The sequence below is a fragment of the Rhinolophus sinicus genome, chromosome 6 (genome assembly GCF_057876585.1).
Source record: "Rhinolophus sinicus isolate RSI-liver-muscle chromosome 6, RSI-T2T, whole genome shotgun sequence".
In the NCBI taxonomy this organism is placed as follows: domain Eukaryota; kingdom Metazoa; phylum Chordata; class Mammalia; order Chiroptera; family Rhinolophidae; genus Rhinolophus; species Rhinolophus sinicus.
The window spans coordinates 30,654,971-30,671,275 of record NC_142506.1 but is presented as its reverse complement, the minus strand read 5'-3'; the positions used below and the strand labels follow the sequence as shown (position 1 = coordinate 30,671,275).

General features: G+C 39.8%; 1 protein-coding gene across 2 annotated transcripts in view; it reads right to left on the bottom strand.

Annotated features, from left to right (window-relative positions):
• ANKRD46 (ankyrin repeat domain 46) overlaps window positions 1–14,833 on the bottom strand; it is a 41,952-nt gene extending 27,119 nt beyond the window's left edge. The window contains exon 1 of one of the 2 annotated variants that reach the window (XM_019716377.3): window positions 14,678–14,833. The gene's annotated coding sequence lies outside the window, so the exon portion shown is untranslated. The remainder of the gene's footprint in view (window positions 1–14,677) is intronic. The other variant, XM_074316281.2, reaches the window with a different exon arrangement.
• Window positions 14,834–16,305: the final 1,472 nt, after the last annotated feature.

Here is a 16,305-nt window from a genome sequence, read left to right as displayed (position 1 = left end):
TCTGAAGCTCATATTAACTCTGAACTTTTCAAATACAGGTATCAATAAATAACTTTTTTTATTAAGACAATTTAAATTAGGTTTTCTGTTACTTAGAAGAAAATATTTAAATGACACAGAACCTAAAGTGATCATTACTATTATCTACTGCTATATGTTCCTGTCATTTCTTTCTAAGAAGGAAACAAATATATTGCTTATGTTACTGTTTCTGCAAAAGACGAAAGTCAAAGAAAGGGTGGGGCACAATGACCTCTATTCAACTGCTTCAAGGAGCAGTTGAATTAAGGCCTAAAAAATCTCACATTTAAATGGAACAAACAGCTCAGGAGACTGGATACTGAATAACAGCTGGGTAAATTCTAGGACTTGACCAAGGAGACAAAGAACAAGCTGAAAGACACTCTGAATAAACAAGAGAGATAAAAATAAGCTTGTTATGGGAAAACTCTTTTATAGTCAATACCAGTTTTTGTTTTAAGAAAAAAACAACATAATAATCAACAAGCAAAATATAGCCAAAAGATGGGGAATGGACATCAAGACATTTAAATGAAAGAAGCAGTGCCATTTGGCTACTGGAAAAACTGACTAATATTGGGACTAAAAATGCCACCAAAGTTAAAATGCCTAGATAAAATATTCTAACAATCTCATTATATAAGTTTCAGGTATACAACATAATTCAACATCTGTATACTCTACAAAGTGATCACCTCCAAAAGTCTAGTTACTGACCATTCACCATACAACTGACCCCCTTCATCCCTTTTGCTCACCTCCCAACCCCCTTCCCCTCTGGTAACCATCCATTTGTTCTCTGTACCTATGACAAACATTTAGATAGACTAACCAAGAACACAAAAGAGGGCTCAGATAAATAAAATTAGAAGTGAAAGAGAAGTTACAACTGATACCACAGAAACACCAAAGATTGTAAGAGACTATGTGGGGACAGAGCCAGGAGTGCATTTTCCAGGCTCTCGCCCTCATGTGGAAAGGTGCTCACTCGGGTAGTAAATGGCCATCAACTGTGACTGGATGGCCATCAGCTGTGGCTAGTTGGCCGTCAGCTGTAACCAGTGAGCCAATGGCCACTAACATAACTGCCGCGGCTATGTTAACAGAAGAATGGGGGCTAGCAAGAAGATGGTGGCTGAGTTAGCAAGAGCGGATTGCAGTTAGCAAGTGAGGTTGGTTGGCAGAGAGAAGTGGACGGCAGGTTGCAGATCGTGTGGCTCCTGCTTCCTGTGTCTCCAACCCAGCCGCCAGTGAGAATATAGTGGTATGACTCCCCTATCTATGGCTCTGTGGGTGTTCCTTTTTGGCCTCACCAGATCCTGCGTTCCTACGTGGGGAGCGGGAGCTGAGACCTGTATGAGTCCCTGCATGACAGACTACTACAAACACTTATACACCAAGAAATTGGATAACCTATAAGAGATGGATAAGTCAGAGCTTAAATTACTTAAGGTTTCTAAAACACTGCTTTAGAGGAAGTGCTAATAATCTCTGTGAAAAACTGAACAGCAATAAAAAAAAGAACAAGCTTTCTGTCCTAGGTATATGCGTATATCCAAAGGAAATGAAATCACTATCTTGAGGAGATTTCTGTGTGTTCGTTGTAGTGTTACTCACTATAGTCAAGATATGCGAACAACCTAAGTATCCATCAGAGATGAATAATAAATCACACACACACACACACACACACACACACACACACACACGGAATATATTATTCAAGCATAAAAAGGGAATCCTGTCATTTGCAGCAACATAGATGAACTTGAAAGACGTTATGCTAAGTGAAATAAGCCAGACACAGAAAGACAAATACTGTATGATCTCACTTATCTGAGGAATCTAAAAAAGTCTAACTCATAAAACCAAAAAGTAGAATATCGGCTGCTAGGGACAGAAGAGTGAGAGAAATGGGAAGATGTTGGTTAAAGTATACAAACTTTCAATTATAAGATGAATAAGCTCTGAGGATCTAATGCACAGCATGGTGATTAGAGTTAATGATACTGTATTGTATACTTGAAATGTGCTGAGTAGATTTTAGGTGTTCTCACTACATACACACAAATGTAACTATGTGAGATGATAGATGTGTTAATAAACTTCATTGTGATAACCATTTCACAATGTATAAGAACTAAATTATGCATTTCACAGTGTATAAGAACTAAATCGTCACATTGTACACGATTTAAAAAATCATGCTATACAACATAAATACTATATTCAATTTTTATTTCTCAGTAATACCTCAATAAAGCTAGGGGGGGAAAGGAATACGCATCTATTTAATCTGGAAATCAGCTGTTCCTTTGTCACTGACATATAAAGTTTGAGTTAAGTTGATCATTCTAATGTCTGTTTACTGGTTTGGAAAAAAGGATTTTATTACAAAGATATAACCATAAACTTAAGTTCTAATAATACCAAAAATGATTTCAAATAGGTAAATCTTTTAAAAATACCACAACTGAGTCCTTTATGGTATACCTACATAAAATCCAACTCTTTAATTATTTTCCTTGTATGAAATCTAAAAGTCTTTCATAGAAAGTTACTGAACAATTTGGTAGGACAAATTCAATAGTACAGTTGGCCCTTGAACAGTGCGGAGGTTAGGAGCGCTGACCTACCACACAGTCAACAATCCGCGTATAACCTTTTTTGTATAAGTAAAACAATTTTATTTTTTAACTTTTTCAATTGCAATTGACATTCAGTATTATTTTATACTAGTTTCAAGGGTATAGCATAGTGGTTAGACATTTATATAATTTACAAAGTGATTCCACGGATTAGTCTAGTACCCACCTGGAACTATAGTTATTACAATATTGACTATATTTCCTATGCTTTACTTTATATCCCTGTTACTGTTTCATAAATAGCCATTTGTACTTCTTAATCCCTTCACCTTTTTCACCCAGGCCACCCAATCCCCTCCTACCTGGCAACCATCATGTTTTGTTTGTTCATTTATTTTGTTCTTTAGATTCCACATATAAATGAGATCATATGGTATTTGTCTTTCTCTGTCTGACTTATTTCATTGCCATAATACCCTCTAGGTCCATCCATATTGTTGCAAATGGTAAGATTTCATTCTTTTTTATGAGTAAATTCCACTGTATATGTGTACCACTTCTTTATCCAGTTCTTTACTGATGGGCACTTAAGTTGCCTCCTATCTTGGCTATTGTAAATAACACTGCAACGAACAAATAGGTGCATGTATCTTTTTGAATTAGTGTTTTGGATTTCTTCAGATAAATACCCAGTAGTGGAATTACTGGGTCATAAGTTAGCTCTAGTTTTAACTTTTGAGGAACTTCCACACTGTTTTCCATAGTGGCTACACCAATTTGCAATACTACCAATAGTGCACAAAGGTTCCCTTTCCCCCTCATACTCACCAAAACTTGTTTGCTAATTTACTGATGATAGCCATTTTGACAGTATGAGGTTGTATCTCATTGTGGTTTTAATGTGCATTTCTCTGATGATTAGTGATGTTGAGCATATTTTCGTATGTCTATTAGCCATGTGTATGTCTTCTTTGGAGATATGTCTATTCAGGCCGTCTGCCCATTTTTTTATTGGATTGTTAGTTTTTTGGAGTCAAGTTGTATGAGTTTTTATAAATTTTGCATATTAATGCTTTATCAGATGTATCACTGGCAAATATCTTTTCCCATTTAGTAGGCTGTCTTTTCATTTTGTTGATGGTTTCCTTTGCTGTGCAAAACCTTTTTAGTTTGATATAGTCCCATTTATTTATTTTTTTTGTTTCCCTTGCCCAAGGAGAGATATCAGAAAAAACATTACTAAGATCAGTGTCAAGAGAGTTGACTGCCTATGTTTTCTTCTAGTTTTATGGTTTCAGGTCTTACATTTAAGTATTTAATCCACTTTGAGAGTATTTTTCTATGTAGTATAAGGTGGTCCAGTTTCATTTTTTGCATATATCTGTCCAGTTTTCCCAACACCATTTATTGAATAGACTGTCTTTACTCCATTGTATAGTCTGGCCTCCTTTGTCATAGATTAAAATGACCATATAGGTATGAGCATATTTCTGAGCTCTATCATCTGTTCCATTGATCTGTGTTTGTTTTTATGCCAGTACCATGCTGTTTTGACTACTATAGCTTTGTAGTATACTTTGATATCAAGTAATGTGATACCTCCAACTTTGTTTTTCTTTCTCAAGATTACTGGGATTATTTGGGGTCTTTTGTGGTTCCATATAAATTTTAGGATTATTTGTCCTAGTTCTGTGAAAAATGCCATGGGTATTTTGATAGGGATGCACTGAATCTATACATTGCTCTGGGTACTACAGACATTTTAACGATGATAAATTTTTCCATCCATAAGCACAGTATATGCTTTCATTTATTTGTATCTTCATTAATTTCTCTCTTCAATGTCTTATAATTTTCCAAATACAGATCTTTTTTTTTTTTTTTTTTTTTTTTTTTTTTTGCCTCCTTGGTTAAATTTATTCCTAGTTATTTTTTGGTGCAATTATAAATGAGATTGTTTTCTTAATTTCTCTTTCTGATATTTGGTATATAAAAACGAAACAGATTTCTGAATATTAATATATTAATTTTGTATCCTGCTACATTACTGAATTCATTTATCAGTTCTAATAGTTTGGGTTTTTTTGTGTGGAATCTTTAGGATTCTCTACACATGGTATCATGTCTTCTGCAAATAATAAGTTTTACTACTTCCTTTCCAATTTGGATGCCTTTTGTTTTCTTTTCCTTGTCTGTGGCAAGGACTTCCAATATCAAGTTGAATAAAAGTGGTGAAAGTGAACATCGTTGGCTTGTTCCTGATCTTTTAGCTTTTTACCACTGAACATATTAGCTGAGGTTTGCCATATAAGGACTTTATTATGTTGAGGTATGCCCTCTATTCCCACTATGCTGAGAGTTTTTATCATAAATGAGTGCTGGATTTTGTCAAATGCTTTTTCTGCACCTATTGATATGATATGATTTTTATCCTTCATTATGTTTATGTGTGCATTATGTTAATTGATTTGAAGATGCTGAACCAACTTTGCATTTCAGAAATAAATCCCACTTGCTCATGGTGTGTGATCCTTTTAATGTACTGCTGAATTTGATTTGCTAATATTTTGTTGAGGATATGTTGATCTACGTTCATCAGAGGTATTGGCGCACGTGTACATGCGCACACACGCACGAGTATTTGTAATGTCTTTAGTTTTGGAATCAGGGTAATGGTGGCCTCATAAATGAGCTTCGGAGCCTTCCCTTCTCTTGACTTTTCTGGAATAGTTTGAGAAGGATAGGTGTTAATTCTTCTTTGAATGTTTGGCAAAATTCACCTGTGAAGCCATCTGGTCCAGGACTTTTTTTTTTGGGGGGGGTAATTTTTTGATTACTGATTCAATTTCATTAGTAGGACTCGGTTGGTTCAAAGTTTCTATTTCTTCTTGACTCAGTCTTTGTAGATTATATGTTTCTAGGAATTTATCCATTTCTTCCAGACTGTCCAATTTGTTGGCAAATAATTGTAATATTTTCTTATAATCCTTTATATTTATGTGGTGTCAGTTGTCATTTCTCCTCTTTCATTTCTGATTTTATTTATATGAATCCTCTCTATTTATTGATAAGTCTGGTTAAAGGTTTATCAACTTTATCTTTTCAAAGAACCAGCTCTTGGTTTCATTTATTTTGTGTATTTTTTTTAAATTCAATTTCATTTATTTCCACTCTGATCTTTATTATCGCCTTCCTTCTACTATCTTTGGACTTTGTTTGCTGTTCTTTTCCTAGTTCCTTTAGGTGTAAAATTAAATTATTTGAGATTTTTCTTGTTTCTTGAGGCAGCTCTGTATTGCTATCAGTTTCCCTTTAGGACTGCTTTTGCTGTGTCCCCTAGATTTTGGGTCATTGTGTTTTCATTTTCATTTGTCTCAAGGTATCTTTTGATTTCTTCCTTGATCTCACTGTTGACCCATTCTTAATAGCATGTTTTCAGCCTCCACGTGTTTTTCAGTGTTTTTTTTTCTAGTAGTTGATTTCTAGTTTCATACCATTATGGTAGAAGAAGATGCCTGATATGATTTCAAATTACATTTATTGAGATTTGTCTTGTGGCCCAACATGTGGTCTGTCTTGGAAAATGTTCCATGTGCACTTGAAAAGAATGTACATTCTGCTGCTTTGGGGTGAAATGCTTTAAAAATGTATATTAAATCAATGTGGTCTAGTGTGTCACTTAAGGCCATTGTTTCCTTGTGATTTTCTGTCTGGAAAAATCTGTCCATTGGTGTCAATGGGGTGGTAAAGTCCCCTACTATGACTGTACTGTCAATCTTTCCCTTATGTCAGTCAATAATTTTTTCCTCCTTCTTCTGTCTCCTCCCCACCCCCCACTTCAGTTCAAGGTGTTGTTTCTCAGTCTATTTGAGTATGTCACAGCTCCCTGGCCCATGCTGCTATTATGAACCTTGCGCTTCCCCCCACCCCGGGTGAGGCAGTCGACCGCTCACAGCAGCTCTCGGCAGCTGCCAGCCACTCGTGCTGGCTGCCAGCCACTCACTCTGGCCACCGACTGCTCATGGCAGCACACAGTAGCCCACAGCAGCCCAAGGCACCCACAGTAGCCCACGGCAGCCCACAGCAGCCCAAGGCAGCACACAGCAGCCTACAGCAGCTCAACCCAACCTCTGCCTGCTCACGGCAGCCCAGCTTCAGGGAGAGCCACTGTTCACAATCTTAGCTGTAAAGGGTGCGGCTCACTGGCCCATGTGGGAATTGAACCAGCGACCTCGGCATTAGGAGCTCAGTGTGCCAACCACGTGAGCCACTGGGCCAGCCAATATTTGCTTTATATGTTTAAGTGCTCCTATGTTGGGTGCATAAAAGTTTACAATGGTTATATCCTCTTGTTGATCTCTTACTTATTATGTAATGTCCTTCTTTGTCTCTCATTACAGCCTTTGTTTTAAAGTCTATTTTGTCTGAAATTAAGTATTGCTATTCCAACTTTTTTGTTTCCATTCGCCTATCTTTCCCCAGCCTTTTACTTTGTCTGTGTCTTTCAATCTGAAGTGGGTCTCTTGTATTCAAGATACCTATGAGCCTTCTTTTCTTATCCATTCAGCCACCTTATGTCTTTTGATTGGAGTATTTAATCAATTTACATTAAAAGTGATTGTTGATAGGCACATAGTTATTGCCATTTTATTATTCCTACTTTTGATCTTTTATTTTTTCCCCATTCTTCTTCATAAAAATATCCCTTTAACATTTCCTGTAATACTGGTTTGGTGGTGATGAACTTCTTTAGCATTTTCTTGTGCAAGATGCTGTTTATCTTGCCTTTAATTTTAAATGATAGCCTTGTGGGGTAAAGTAGTCTTGGTTGTAAGTTTGTTGCTTTTCATCACTTTGAACATTTCGTGCCAATCGCTTCTGGCCTGCAAAGATTCTGTTGAGAAATCAGCTGACCATCTTACGGGAGCTCTCTTGTGGTAACTGACTACCTTTGTTTTGTTTCTTTTAAGAGTCCCTCTTTGTCTCTAACCTTTGAAATTTTAATTATAATGTGTCTTGGTGTGGGCTTCATTTGACTCATCTTCTTTGCGACTCTCTGAGCTTCCTGGACTTGTATGTCTATGTCCTTCACCAGGTTTGGGAAGTTTTCAGCCACTATTTCTTCAAATAAGTTCTCAATCCCTTGCTCTCTCTTCTCCTTCTGGTACCCCTATGATGTGAATGTTGTTGCAGTTTATGTTATCTCTGAGGTCCCTTAAACTATTCTCATCTTTTAAATTCTTTTGTTTTTGGTGTTATGATTGGGTGTTTACTGCTACCTTGTCTTCCAATTTGCTTAGTTGATCCTCTGCTTCATCTACTGTGCTGGTGATTTCTTTTAATGTATTCTTCATTTGTTATTGTATTCATTTCTTACTGGTTCTTTTTTATGGTTTCTATGTCCATTTTATGCCTACTATCTCTTTGTTGAAGTTCTCACTATGTTCCTTGAGTATCTTTATAACCAGTGTTTTGAACTCTGTATCTAATAGATTGTTTGCCTCTATTTCACTTAGTTCTTTTTCTGGAGTTTTCTCCTGCTCTTTTATTTGGGATATATTTCTTTGTCTCATTTTGGCTGCATCTCTGTTTGTTTCTACGTATTAGGTAGATCTGCTATGTCTCCAAGTCTTGGTAGGGTGGCCTTATGTAGGTGACCTATGGGAACTAGTGGCACAGTCTCCCTGATCACCTGAGATGGGAGTTCCAGAAGTATCACTTGTGTATGCCCGCCTGTTGTAGTTGAGCCTTGACTGCTGCTGGCACATCAGTGAGTGGTATTGACCCTCAGGCTAACTGGCCGTGAGGATTGGCCATGACCAAAGCATACAAGCTGCTATGTGGGGGCTGATCCCATGGAAAAGGATTTGCCCCAGTGGGCTCTGGTGCCTGCCGAGACCATCCTTTGGGTGTGCCCCTTGTGGGGCTAATCAGGTGGTGCTCTGTTGTGGTCTGAAGCCGGGCAGCATGAATGCTGGTTCTGGGGCCTCTTGGGAGGAGCTCCTATGCAGGCCAAGGTCAGCCACTGCCTGTGTCCAGCCTGGGACTACCTGGTAGGAGCTACAAAGCAATCTGTGGTTGGTTGCTGCCTGTGCTGGACCCGGAAGCATGTGTGAGAGGCCAACTGCCATCAGTATTGTGCCTGGGTCCACTTAGGCAAAGGCACAGGGAGCCCCAAGGCCCTCTGCCCACTGCCTGCCAGCTGTACACAAGGCTCAGGTCCTGAAAGAGCCTCAGGCAGTATACAAGTTGGGTGAGGCGAGGGGCTCTGGAAGTCACCAGGGTGGGGAGAGTGGCATCCACCTGGTTAATGCAGATTCTGATTTGGCACCAAAGCTGAGCCTGGGAACACTCAGTAAGAGGTACACGGCACACCGAGGTCAGTCGCCACCTGCCTGGGGCCTGAAGACCTTTTGAGGCTTTTAAAAAAGACTGCAAAAAAAAAAAAAATTAAATAAATAAATAGAAAGACTGCAGCACATGCCAAAGCCAGCTGCCTGCCACTGAAAGAACGTCCAGCAGTGCAGGCTGAGGCCGGCTGCTTGCCACTGAAAGAGCCTCTGGTGATCCATGAGCCAAGGCTGGCTGCTTGCTGCTGAAAGAACATCTAACAATGTGCAATCTGAGGCCAGCTACTTGCTGCTGAACCTCCAGCAGTGTGCAGGCCAGGGCTGGCTGCCCACCAGTGAAAGAGCCTCTGGTGGTGCGTGAGTTGGGTGGGGAAGGGTCTCAGGGAGTCATCAGGGTGGGGTGAGTGGTGTTCACTAGGCTGATGCAGACTGAGATTTGGCCATGTGGGGGGAGGGCTCAACACAGGAAAGATGGTGTTTGCCTGCTGGCTGTGTAGCAGGAGCATTCAATACATGGATAATGGCGGCTGTCCCTCCAGCCCTTGCCCTAAAGCCACACAACTCAGTTCCTCCCTCTGTGTCCCCCAAGTCACTGTCCCTCTGCTGGAGCCCAGGGTGAGTGCGTTTTTACACAGGCCCTTTAAGAGGATGCCTGGGTTTTTAGCAGCCTTCTGTCTCACCCAAATGGGACCCCTGCTGATTTTCACAGCTCAATGTTGTAGGGGCTCCTCTTCCCAGCACTGGTATTCTGAGCTGGGGAGCCCAGTGTGGGGCTGGGAACCCTCAATCTTCAGGGGGAACTTCTGCCACTGAGATATCCCTCCAATTTGCAATTGCCACATGTAGGTGTGGGGCCAGCCCATTTCATGTCTCTGCCCCTCCTACCAGTCTTGATGTGTCTTCTTTATATCCTTAATTATGGTACTTCTGTTCAGCTAGTCTTCAGGTGGTTCTCCAGTTTACTGTTCTATAATTTAGTTGTAATTTTAATATGGTCTTGGGAGGAGGCAAGCACAGCATTTATCTACTCTGCCATCTTGATTGGAACCTCCACATATAACTTCTGACTCCCCAAAAATTTATCTACTGTCGGCCAGCTCTTCACATTCACAATTTCAACTAACTGCAGATTAAAAACTATATTTTCAACCCATGGTTGGTAATCTGCAGTTGGGAACCTGTAGTTGGGAATGCAAAAATACTGTTTCCAGCTATGGTTGGTTGATTCCAAGGATGCAAAACCCCCAGATATGAAGGGCTGACTGTATATTTTGAAAAAAGAAATCTGCGTATAAGTAGACCTGTGCAATTCAAACCTGTGTTGTTCAAGGGTCAAACGTATAATGACAATCTCAAGAGTTCTTTCACTTTTAAAAGATGAATAACAGACTAACAGTTCGGTTGACTAACAGAAGAAAGTCAACATGGAGTAAATGAAAAAATTCTGCACTAGAAGAGAATAGGTTCATTAGCTCTACAGCACACCACTAAAAATTATTTCCAATTAGGGATAGAAAAAACAAACAAACTGCTTTTAGAAATATATAACAAAAATTAAGAACTCTGAGTGAGAGGGAAAAATAGTATTAGGACACTGGCTAAAAAAAATTGACTACGTTAAATAAAAATATAAAAATAATTTACAATATAAATTGTAAGCAGTAAGGAACAGAACAAATATCACTGAAAATCAAATCAGTGATGGAAAGGCCTAACTTCAGAAGATGTGCAAAAGAAAAATAAAAGTGTAAAAGGACAAGGGAGATGATTATAAGAACTAGAGTGCAGAGCCAAGCCATGAAAAATTCCCAGAGAATAAAACAAAGACAAAATAAAAGGCAAATTTAAGAGAATAATTTCCTCAGTTGAAAAAAAGATTTCAATCTGTAGACTGAAGGACCCGGCATCTTCCAGATAAAAATTGATTTTAAAAGTCAGTAGATATAACAGTAAACTTCAAAACATTTTATCTAATCATTTAAAATCCTTAGAATGCAACAGATGAATGTATTTGCTATGGAAAAAGTACATGACAAGACCACAGAAAGAGCTCGCATCCAAAGTCAAGATGGTGTAATTATCTGGTATATACTGTAGGCCTTGTAGATTATTTTGTATTCGAATCTGAGCACTGACTTGCTGAGGACAGAAATAAGAACGTAAATTCATGTCTTCAGATAAAAATTACACTCTCTTTTTATGCATTTATTATCTTTTTAAACCATGTTGCCTTATTTAACCCATATTATTTACTTTCTATGAAATATTAGTCAACATTTTACAAATAACGATAGACAAGTGTAGTTTTATTTTGTTACTTATGAATTAATTAGTCCTCCACTAAGACTGGTGGTTTCTTATAATACAAATGATGTACCCCAGCACTGTCCTTAGTACTACTGAGATAGCATACTTCAAAATTAATCTGGGTTCTCAATTTCTGTATGTATGTTTTTTGTTTTTAAATGCAGTTTGTAGCACCTCTAATTTTATTTTCAACCTAAGAACAAAGATAAGTAACAAAGGAACACACTCCACCCAAGCACTTTTATAAGCCCTGAAATGTATTGTGTAAAAAGGACAAGCTTCATTGTGTATTGATTTTGAAAGTTAATACTTTATTATCAGTAGTAGCAGTAGTTATTTTATTTCCACCAGTCATTAATGAAATAATCCAAGTCTAGTGATAAGTAGCTGAAGCTGGAAATAAAATTTACTGTGGAAATGAATATAGTGCTGTCACATAATTTATACATGGAAAATTTACAGCTAACCTCTTCTGAAAAGTTGGCCAAACTCGCAGACTCCAATTCCTCTCCTCCTATTCCCTCTTTAAGTCACACCAATCAGGTTTTCTGCCCCCCGCTATTCTCCTGAAAGTGCTCTTGCATGATATGATCACCAGCGACCTTTGCATTGCTAAATCCAATGGTCATTTCACAGTCCTCATCTTACTTAACTTGTCAAATCAGCAGGAGGAAACACCATTGATAACATTCTCCTACCTGAAACACTCTCTTCACTTGATTCCTGTACTCCACACTTCTGCCCTCAAAGCCTTTTCCTCCTCATTCTCCTTTGTGGTCCTTAATCTCTCCAACCTCCGTACATGGAAATTCCCAAAGCTCAATCTTTATTTCTTTGTACCAGATCTCATACAATCTTATGACTTTAAATACCATCTATTTGCTAATGACTCCCAAATTCTATTGCAAGTCGGGACCTTTCCCTTGAACTCCAGCCTCATATAACCCTACATGAACAGGCATATCAAGTTTGACATAGCTAAAACTAAATTCTTAATTCTCATTTCACCCACCTCCTTGTATCTCTCCATTCTCAAGTCTTCCCCATCTCAGTAAACAGCAACTCCATGCTCTCAAAAGCTCAGGCCAAAGGCCTTGGAACCATGCTTCACTCTTTTACTCACACTCCACACCCAATCTATCAGCAAATCCTGTCGGCTCTATCTAGAATATGAATGCTTCTTACTATTCTATTGCTACTCTAAGCCCCAATCATCTCTCTCTTAGATTACTAAACCAACCTCCTAACTGGTCTCCCTGCTTCCATCCTTGCCCCTCAGTTGATTCTAAACATAGCAGCAAGTGTGTTTAAAAATATAAAGTCAAATCCCTAACTCCTCTGCTCAAAACCCTCCGATTTCCTCCTTCCTCACTCAGAAAAAGCCAAAGTCTTTACCAGGACCAGTTAGCTCTCAGACTCCACCCTTCAACTCCTTACTCTGCTCAAACCCACTGGCCTCGTTGCTGGTCCTCCACTAAGACTGGTGGTTTCTGGGCTTTTGCACTTGCCTGGTGTAGTCTTCCCCTAGGGAGCTGCATGGCTGTCCTGTACTCCTTCACGTTTTGCTCAAGAGTCTTCTCCATGACACTGTTCCTAATTTTAAAACAGCATCTGCTCCCTCCCTGGTACTCCCTACCATCCCACCTGACCCTTCACTGCTTTATTTTTCTTCTTAGCAGCTGTTACCATCTGACTGGATGTATTTTACTTTAATTTTTAAAAATTATTTTTTTTTGTCTTCACCCCTATCTTCCTCCAGTGGAATGTTAGCTCCACGAGGACAAGGATTTTGTTTTGTGTTGTTCACTCTTGCATCTCAGAAGAGCTTAGAACAGTGCCTGGCCATGGAATACACTCAATATACACTTGTTATATGGATGCTGAATATGCAAACTCTTAAATCATGATAAGGCTAAGAGATTTGGGATAGTATAATATCCAACCTCTTTCCACAATGGGAAATATGATTTCTCTTCTGATATTGATAAGAACTGTGAAAATTTTATCTTCCATGCTAACTCAATTTGCTCTAAATAACATGCCAAAAATCTCTTCATTCCTCTTTTCTTCAGTCTCCCTCCAATGCCTTTCCCACATCCTGTAAAATATTATCATACTGTCATTGAAAAAAAATCTTCCCTTTGAGCACTACTGTTAAAATATTGCAAATTCACTAAAACTGGTATTGAAACACAAATAATGAAGAAATGAAGCTCATTGACAACCAAATAAAACTCTCTCTATTTCAAATGAAACTATTGGAGTCGTGAGGGCCCTCGTCCAAGTTTAACTTCATCATCACTATAATCCTTAATGAGTAAACATTTTTCTCATTAAATTTCTTCTAAAGTAAAAAGGAGTTGGTATAAGACTCTTACATATAGCCATTAAAATTAAGCCTGAGAGAAATCAGTTCAAGCTAGAAAACAAATTAATAAACAAATAAAATCTCATAGAACATGTCTGGAAAGGCAACAGAAGCAGGGACACCGGTGTAAGGGAGAGGAGGCTCAAACCCCACCTCACCTTTTGCTAGCTGTCTGACCTTGAACAAAGTAGACTCTCTGTACCTCAGTTTCCAGGGATTAAATAAAGTTACTACGTATTTAAAGCACTCAGCACAATGTCTCACATACAGTAAGCACTGAAGATAGTTATTACTATAATATAATTCCTGTACCACTGATATTACCGCTCTTTAAGCTAGGAGCTCCTTGGTACCACCATTGTTTTCTAAGTAATGAGAACTGTTACCTCATTATGTTCATATCTGAACACTGTGAAACGTTTTGAAGAATATGTCTTTTCCTCGAGGAAGAGTACTGGGTTGGAAATCTGGGACGTAAACAATCTGCTTCTGAGCACTGCATGTTAAGCAAGGGGCAAATGCTGTCCTTTAACGCGCGCACCCAGGGCCAGGTGCCATTCGGGGCAGTTCACTGACATCTCAGCAGCTCCAGTTTACGCCTAGATTGCGGGTTCCTTATAATCTGCCACATACGGTGCCAAAGCCGCAAATGCACACGTTTCGTTCAGGCCTAATGACCCGAGGCCGGCTAGGGCTCCGGCGCGGACCTCCGGGTTTACTGCGAGCGTGCCCACCCCACGCCCGCCCGCCGCGGCGGGCAAATCCAGGCTGGCACCCTCCCGCGGACAACCACAGCCTCCTCCCGCAAAAGCTAACAAGAAGGCCCGCAGGCCTTTACCCGCCCTCAAGAGCAGCACACCCCCCGCCCCAGGGCTCGCGACAACCTTTACGGCTCCCTCCGGCCGCCGAATAGGTGGGGAGAGCCCCGGCGGCCTCGCCCCTTAGGCCCCTCGGCCAAGCCCCGGGCCTGGGCTCTGCGGTGCTTCGGGGGCCAGCGTCAGTGGCTTCCACCCTGGGGCCGTCCACGGGCCCGTCCCAGGTACCTTATACTCGGCCAAGCAGAGGTGACTGCTGCTGCACCTTCCCGGCGACGGCGGCGGCGGCGACGGCGACCGCGGCGGGCGGACGTGAGAGGCCGGCCAGAGAGGAGAAGCCCGCCAGAGAGACAAGCCAAGCCCCGGCTGGCCCAGAGCGGCCTCACGCCGCGGTGGCCGGCGCGCCCCCTGGAGGCGGGCGGCCCGCACGGCAGCCCAGCCGCTCTGAATTAGGCAAAACACCAAACCACAGCATTGAAGAAGGGGAAGACAACCCTAGAAGAGTTTTTCCCATCTGAGTCCAGAAGCGTTTTTCAATTTTCACGCCCTTTTTTAAGTACACATCCCACTCTTCGGCTAAATGAAGGCTTCAAAGGCAAGGATAGTTTTATTAATTAATAGTTGCTGGACACTAAGCAAAATCATCTCTATAACCCAAATTGATACATTAGTAATAGCAACTAACGACCGATTGCTCTAAAATATGACCCTGAGTTTTTCTTTTTTTCAAAAAACTGTTTGAATATTTACATCCCACTTTTTAGGATTCCCCGACTAAGTTCAACATACATGTATATTAAAAATGTGGTAGATGGTGGGGTGGTGGGAAGTCATTTACTGGAAACAATTTTTTCTTTTCTTTTTGTAGTTTACCAAATCCAGTCCTACAGCTAAGAAGACAGCCAAGAAGACTTCCTCTGCACAATGTTCATTGCTCCTCTGAATTCTAGTATACTCACCCAACCAAGACACCCTCTTGGATATCTCATGTCCATCCATTCAAGGGCCATTAGTCAGTCTAACAGTTTGTTCTTGGAAATGTCATATAAATTTTCAGGATTATTATCAAACTTGAGAAAACCTCTATCAAATTTCTTTCATAGAAGAATTATAAGATTTCAGGGAATTTCACATTTTCTAATAACTAATGTTATTAGAAACTAATAACACTAGTAACTAATCACAAATATTAAATACTCTTCAAACAAATGGCATTTATTAACCAATTTGTCATGGATGTCCTTCTTGTGGTTGTGTATTGAGTTTATGATATTTTCAATTATACCTGTAGATTATGTCAAATCAGCAAAGAATTTCAACCTTTTCCCAGTGTGTTCAATCTTCTTCATTAATTGGTTTATTAAACAATCTGAGAGCCTATTCATTACTTGTATTCAAATGTATCTCTCCATCTTCATGAATTACTGCTTTTATTTGATCTGAAAAATATAGGGACTATGTGGACACCTTTTTTCTCTGGTGAGATTAAAGGAATGAATTGCATGCTACACATATTCTGTGACTCCTTCATATTACCTCATGTGGTGATGTTAGCACAATGGGCATAAGGAGTATTCATGGACGCCACTCCCATACTCCAGCAATAACTTAACGCTGTATGGAAGTGACTGTGAACCACAGGAACGTATCCCACTAAATGTAAACTAAAGTATCCCTAACTGCATTTCTGCCTAGCCAGAGCCCAAAATGTCTGTAGCCACTCCATGCTACTCAGAGAAGAGAGCATTGAGAAGTCTGAGTGCAAAGAGACAGCAGCCTTAATTGTATTGAAAATATTTTAAATTTGCAAGCTTTACAAAAACATTGACCATGTAAACATACATCCAGAGTCCCTT